Genomic DNA, 7,253 nt, shown 5'->3' with positions numbered 1-7,253 from the left:
CTCCCTCCCTCTGCTTTACCCTTGTGCTGCTGCGGTCACTTTGATGGAGTTGTGCCCAAGCTGGAGAAAGCAGGCACCCCACAGCCATAAACGGGAAGGAGGCCAGATGCCCCGCCGCGTTCCAGCTTTTGAACACACTTCTAGATATTTCTGAAGCTGCCTCCAGCTTCCTTGAGGGGGCAGGAAGAGAAAATGAGGATCTTAGCATCCGCCTTCCCCTCTACCTTGCCTGTCCCTTCTCCCCGTGTTCTCCTGGGGTGACAGTGACAGGCTTTCTCCCCTCCCCTATGTGCTGAAGGGAACCCTCTAGTCTAAAACTCTATGGTGCCAGGGGCCAGGCTCCTGGAGGAGACAAAAGAAAATGTGAATCACGTTTCTCAACAAAACATGGCTTGTGACACTATGGGCGAAAATCGTAGTTCAGATGCCGGAACCTGAACACTGCCTCTCTGTACCCGCCTGTTCTAACGCCCCCTGCGCTGGTTGGATCCCACCTCCCTCTCCTCCCGAGATACATGTACAGACAGGTCAGTAAACACAGACACGCACGCGAGGAAAGCACCGTCATGTTTCTTCGAAACAGTAATGCTACGAGCTCAGAACCTTCGCTCAGGTGGGATCTGGTAGGGAGGTGCTCTTGAAATGTATGTTGGAGATCACCACACCGCTGGGCAGGAGGAAGACTGAGCATTTCAGGGGCCACCAAAGGCATCCCTGGCTTTCATCGCAGTCTGACTCCGGGCAGGCGCTCGCACACATCTTCGGATCTCTCCCGCCTGCCACGTAGGGGCAGAAATGCAAGGTGAGACATCAGCCAAGTCGGGCCCACGCTTGCCCAGCTGACCTGCTTGCTCCCTCGACACAAGCTTTCCCTCCTGTATCCTCGCTGCCCCCTCAGTTCCCTGACCACTGGCCCTCTGTGAGATTTTTTTTTTTTTTTGACAGACTTTTAAACAGTTCATCTTGGACAATTTCAAATTCAGGTGTTGAATGCGGTATGCCGACCGCCCGCGTACTCATCACCAGCTTCGACGGTGATCAACTCTTGGCCAATCTTGTTTCGTTCGAACCCCCCTGTGGCCACTCTCCCTGTCTCCAGATGACCTGGAAGGAGACCCCAGATCCCAGTAGATCACATCACCTCTGGAAGCTTTCTCGTATCCCCTGCGGCGATTTGCCACCTCACCTAAAATGCATGAGTCTCCCACTGGACACCTAGACCACATTCATACACAGTTACATGCAGCTCAGAGTTTGTAACTCTAATTCCATTCCCACGTCACGTCTCTCTAGGATTGGTGCATGGATCTTCAGTAATGAGACTAGTAATCCCATAATTTACCCCTTTGCACACACACAAAAAGTCAGGGTCCCAGTGACTTTGGAAGAAAAGCTTCTAAAGCATTTTGATCCTGTAAAGGATCCTCGGTAGCTTCTCTTTAGTAGTTGAAAGTCCTGCCTTCCTCCTTTCCCTACTTCCCCTGCGCTATTTACCTAATTAGCTTGCTTGAGGAGATATACACATTTTTGGTAAGGTTTTCTTGAACTAGAGAGAAAGTACATATAACTTGAACCGGTTTTTTGCCTCTAATTAATCGGGAAGACTGAGACGGCAGGAAAAGTCAAAGGATGACTGCTTCACTTTGCAGATGGGCTTGAAGTGGCTCCTGCGTAGGAACAAATCTTATTACATAAAATTATAGTCTCTGCTTTTTCTAAATACCTCCTCCAACAGAAGTTGTGTCATGAGAGTCGGTAATAAAAACCTGGACTCTCATTTCCCGTAATGGTAGAGGTGGCTAAAAATTCACCCCCTCACTCAGGGTTTGTTTGGCATAAGCACTCTAGAGGCTCGCTTTTCGGTGGAACGTTCCAGTGTGTCTAGGGTGGTGAGCATGCTCACTTTGTAGTGATGGACTTCAGACCACACGCTACCCCAAAACATGGCGCCTTGACATGTCAAATATATTAAGCTTAAGGAATAGGACAAATGGCAGGGGCAGGAAGCGACATCCAACCTCCCCCTGATGTAGGTCATAGACCCTCACGTGAGAGGCACTCTCCCTGTATGTACCCAGAGAAAAGGAACATCCTTCTCTCTAAGACCAAGGGACTCCAAGAGGGATCCAGATGAATAGCCTTTGCTAAGTTTCTTCAATTTACCGCATTTAGTTCATGCCTATTTATCCTGTCACATTCTCCTACCACTTTCCACTCTTCATCTAACCTAGTATGAACATTCAGGATTAACCGTTTCTTTAGGGTTTCATTTCCTTAGGAAGGCTCCAGTAGCATGTGAAACTTACATGAAATAAATGCATAGGCTTTTCTCTTATGGTGCTCTTTCGTTCCAGAGCCCCAGCTGAGAACCTAGAAGGGTAGAGGGAAAAGAGGTTTTTTTCCCTCTCCTCCTAAGTTCTGTATATAGCCCTTGCTAGTGTAAATATAAGCTCCTCTGTATCTCTGTTATCGGCTAAATGCTGGGCAGCTGAGCTGGCCTAAGTGTTTAGCGTTGAAAATACGACATATCCCCAAGCAGGCTTGTAGGTTTCACTGTTGAGTGTTGCCAACAGTTTTCCAACACATATTTGCAGGCAAATATTTTTGTTACTAGTATTGCTCAGAGTAAAATGTAACGTGCTCATCCAGAAATTGCATTTTATGAAATGATAACTTTATGTATTAACATGAACCAGGTCAGAGAAGTACATTTTCTCCCATTCTACAAGGCATTCTCGTTTATTTTTTTCATCTGAGATTTTTTTTTTTCCTTCAACTATTATGTAAAAGACAATTTCTAAATCTTAACTCCTATTTGCCTTTTGGGGTATTTGTTGGTTTTAGGACCAACTACAAGTTGGGTTCCTGATTTTTTTTTTTTCTTAGAAGTAGGGATTTTTGGAAATATTAAAGGTCATTGCTAGGAGAGAGAATGAAGGCGATCTAGTGAAGCCCAGATCCCTAATGTAATGGATGGAAAGCTAGGGCTTCCAGAAGTTCACACGGCCAGGGGAAGTCCACCTTCACAATCTGCCCGTTCTGACTGCCATCAACTCTACTAGGCCCCCACACTCTGCTTTTAAAAAATGATTTCTGGGTGATTTCAGCATGATTTTATAGTTCAGTTGCCCTTTAGCTGACTTAAACTGGGATTGCACGCTAAAATATATTTAGCTTGTCTATGATTCCCTTCCCTTTATGGAAATAAAATGTGAGAGAGTCAGGACTAATTGGAACAATGGAAACTCTGGGGGGTTAGAGCCAAGTTCAAACCTCTCTGTATTCCCTGAGCATTTGCCTTTCAAGGGAGAAAGGATCTGTCCTGTACTTAACTCTGGTCCTTTGTCAGGGGGAAGGGCAACATCCATCATGCTCCTTCATTGATTGAGCCAGTGCGGAACATTTGATAAATAGCGATCGATTGCTGGGTGGTGATGGCAAACAGGGGTATGTGTTCCAGGTTCCATTGAATGCTTAAGAGCTAGCGATCATAGATTCTGGTAAAGAGTAGAAAGAGCTCCAGAAAGAGCATTTGGTAGAATTCTCATGTTTTGTAGACAACAAACCTAAGGCTTGGTCAATGATGAGAAGTGCATGGTGTGGTCCCTCAATGCAAGCAAGGGTGGAGAAGAAATTGTAGTATATGTCATGGAAACACACAAAGCAAGAACACAGAATACAAGACATTTCGTACTACTCTTTAACTGCTCCCCTTATGTTAGCGTTTCTCAGCTTAGGGGGTGTCTGCCTCCCATGATACACAGGGTGGTCTCAGTTGATGTGGATAACTCCTACAACGTTGACTCCCATGGTGACAAAGAAAGGTCTTCCCTTTCCATTGCTCTTTCCAAGTCCCTCTGATTAGTTAAGGAGAAAAGGTTCTAACGCTTGCTGATCTCCTTTTCCCCTTGGGCTCAAAGTCCAAAGAGGGCAGTAGCTGGCTGGAGTTTAAGAAATAACAGTGTTGCTTTAGAAAAAACATATTGTGGTGCCTGGGTGGCTCAGTCAGTTAAACGTCGGACTCTTGATTTTGGCTCAGGTCATGATCATGATAACCGTTCGTGATAACCCTCTCTCTCTGCACCTCCCCCACTTGTGCGCTCTTTCTCAAAATAAATAAATAAACTTTAAACAAGTATTTGTTTTTATAGTACCTTCAATTTGTGGCAAACAAAATTGGTTTCCTATTTATGGAAAGCTTTTATTTATTTACTTATTTATTTATTCATTTATGTATTTATATTTTATGTTTAAGTAATGTCTATACTCAACGTGGGGCTTGAACTCACGACCCTAAGATCAAGAGTTGCATGTCCCGACTGAGCCAGCCAGACACTCCGGAGATCTTCCTTACCTTCCTTTTAAAATAAGTTAATTTAGATTTTACGAGTGAGTAATTCACAGAAAAATGTCTAGTGAAAAGAGTACACGCAGCATGAAGATAAGGCCACATGGAAAGGTGGCCGGGGACATGACTGGGAAACACTCCACTAGGTAGATAAAAATGAGCCTGGAGGGCAAAAGTGGAACTTAATGCCGATCAAGTGACAAATATCTGTGCAGGAACTGGCTCATGACTTTAAGGGGCTTAAAATACATTTGTGAAAACAAGGCATTGTCTCTATGAAGTATACATATGAGAATAGAATTAAATAAATACATCCCACGTCCAAGTGGTGAGCAGTCAGGGAAGACCAGGTCTTGCCTCTTCTCTTCCATTGGAGGGAAATAATTGCTTTAAGCATAGGGAAGGGAGATATTTCCTTTGAGCTGGGCATAAGGAAGAGGCCAGGAAGGAGGTAGGACCTTATCCAAGCCTAGAAACGTATGATTTTTAAAAATAAAACAGGAGAGGAAGAGTATTCCCAGCAACCCTGTTGTTTCCAACAGGTTTTTCAGGATTCTACACAGAAGCCTATAATCCAAATTCCGTTTTTCACAATGGATTTTTTTTTTTTTTACTATTTTTTGGAAGTGTATAAGCACACATTTGCATATACTCCAATGTGATAGACACAAATTTAAACACAATGGAGACTGCCAATGTTTTCACTGTGCCGAAGGGCTGAACTATTTTGTGCTGACCTCAATCTCTTTATTATATGCTTATAAATGTAAATAACGCACCGAGGATGAAAGTGAAATAAAGTTTGTCTCTAATATGTAAAAACAAGATAGATTTAGTGGTTTTTAAACTTTTAAGTGTCAGGAATGAGCCCTGAGATTTTTGAGTTTCTTCGTATTTATACCGTTGAACATTTCATGCTATAAGATATATTTGGAAAATATCTTTTTTGAACCGCAAAAATTTTAAGTGGTTGAGAAAGCTCTTCATTAACACTTTCAAAATGAAACAATCACCAACTAAGGATTATGAGCTATTCTTAGATACACTCCATGCTTCAATGTTGAAATGGAAATTTCCTATAACTCTACCCTCAAGCTTCTGGAAGACTTTACTTATGTGGATCCTGAGATTGCAAGACAAGCTGTTAAACTATTACCATTTGCAAAACTTAACGGAACCGAAATCCTTTTGGTACCAAATGACAAATATAAAAAAAACCAAAACCCAGGAATAAATAGTATGCTGATTCAGTCAGGAGTCATTGTTTTAAGAAACAAAACCAACACTGACCATCTCAGGCGAGAAGAAGAAAAGAATATTTATTACAAACATGCTGGAGGCTCAGAAAATCAACAGGTGGATGACAAAACTTATCTCGGGGAATGGCAAAACGAACAAACAAACAAGGGGATTCAGGAGGGTCGGACAAGCAGAACCCAGAAGAAGTTTCACTGCACACAATGCCCCTGAAATTGCCTCCTATTGCCTATGCATCTGGGATACTTGCTCAAGATTTAAACTCCCAGGAGAAGGCATCTGAGAGAGTGGGGCCAAATCATGTGGTTCTCTGGGAATAAGGAGGAGCTAATGGCTCTTGTCGTTGGTGATAAAGTGATCATGTCACCACCTCCCACCAGCTGTCCACAACAGAGACACCCCAGGGAAGAAGGGGACTAGCATGTGGAAGAGAGGCCTGGATGCTGGACGACAATGACAATTATTCACTACAGATGGTGAGTCTGATAAAAGGCCAGAAACTGTTAACTATAACTCCAGAGTTCAAAGTTCTTTGTTTATTGAGCTCACCAAACGAATGCGGAGATCTTGGTCTCTGACCCCCAGGCTCCATGGACAAAAGACTGATTCCGGGGCTGGAGCAGGGCAGGTGCAAGGTGGCCAGGAACAGGGCTGTCCCCAGGTACGTGGAACATCAGGCCAGTAATTTCTGCGGGCTGTCTAGATAAAATTTTTGGTTAAAAAATGTATTACAGGGGCGCCTGGCTGGCTCAGTCAGTAGAGCATGTGGATCTTGATCTCAGCGTTGTGAGTTCAAGCCCCATGTTGAGCATGGAGCCTACTTAATAATAAAACAAAATAAAGAAAAGAATAGAATAGAATAGAATAAAACAAAATGCATTACAGAATTCATGAGACCACATAAGGTATGGTGATTTATCAATGAAGGTTTAGACTAACTGAGAGGAAAGAGGTTGTTACCTTTGTGTGATTGTTCGAAGTACGCATGAAGATCCTTCGTGGGATCTAGGCTATTTGGATCTCCTCCTATTTGCCAAAAGTACTATCCTTGGCTAAATTCGTGCAGCTCACAAGACAAAAGGTAACAACAGTGATAACTGCAAGAGCCATGGGTCCTCAGAACCTGTTCTTATTGAAACAATATAGATTTTCTTGCCTCTGTATCCTTCTGATACCATTCGCTCAAGATGCTGCCATCATCCGTTGAGCAGTCTGTGAATGCTGGCCTCCGGTGACTCAATCAAAGGTAGTTCTATGCTTTGTTGATGATGCTCAGAATGCCTAAAGTGTGCAGGGAAATGTAATCAAATTTTTTTAAATTTTCTGGTCATGTTACACTTCCCATTCTGAATCTTATAGAATGTGGAACAATGTAGAGTAACACGTCCTCCTGTTGTGTCATCTCTTGATCTCCTCAGGCCTTAACCAAGGCATTCCTGGAATTTGCTCTCCTTCGACGTTGACCGCACCCCTGCCTTCCACACACTACCACCAGCAGGAGTGGGGGTAGGGGGGTCCCACGAAGGACTCATGGGTGGAGTGAGAAGACTGGTACCATTTATGCGAGGAATGCCTATCTGCACTCCAGCGCTCAAGCGCAGCGTAAGACTCCCTCGAGGGCAAGGAAGGACGTAGGGTGGAAAGGCTC

The 7,253-nt window shown here is 43.8% G+C and overlaps 1 long non-coding RNA gene across 2 annotated transcripts; it reads right to left on the bottom strand.

The window, feature by feature from the left end:
* Positions 1-2,068: 2,068 nt before the first annotated feature.
* On the bottom strand, positions 2,069-6,809 carry LOC113602358 (uncharacterized). 2 transcript variants are annotated; one of them, XR_008291844.1, is made up of 3 exons: positions 6,566-6,809; positions 6,155-6,304; positions 2,069-2,370 (listed from the first exon to the last, which is right to left on the bottom strand). It is a non-coding gene; the product is annotated as an uncharacterized LOC113602358 (long non-coding RNA). The 2 variants fall into 2 exon arrangements; XR_008291843.1 differs by lacking the exon at positions 2,069-2,370 and adding an exon at positions 3,699-3,941.
* Between the last annotated feature and the right edge of the window lie 444 nt (positions 6,810-7,253).

Source organism: Acinonyx jubatus, chromosome D3 (genome assembly GCF_027475565.1).
Source record: "Acinonyx jubatus isolate Ajub_Pintada_27869175 chromosome D3, VMU_Ajub_asm_v1.0, whole genome shotgun sequence".
Taxonomy (NCBI): Eukaryota; Metazoa; Chordata; class Mammalia; order Carnivora; family Felidae; genus Acinonyx; species Acinonyx jubatus.
The sequence above is the reverse complement of the archived record's forward strand: the minus strand, read 5'-3'. Positions and strand labels throughout refer to the sequence as shown.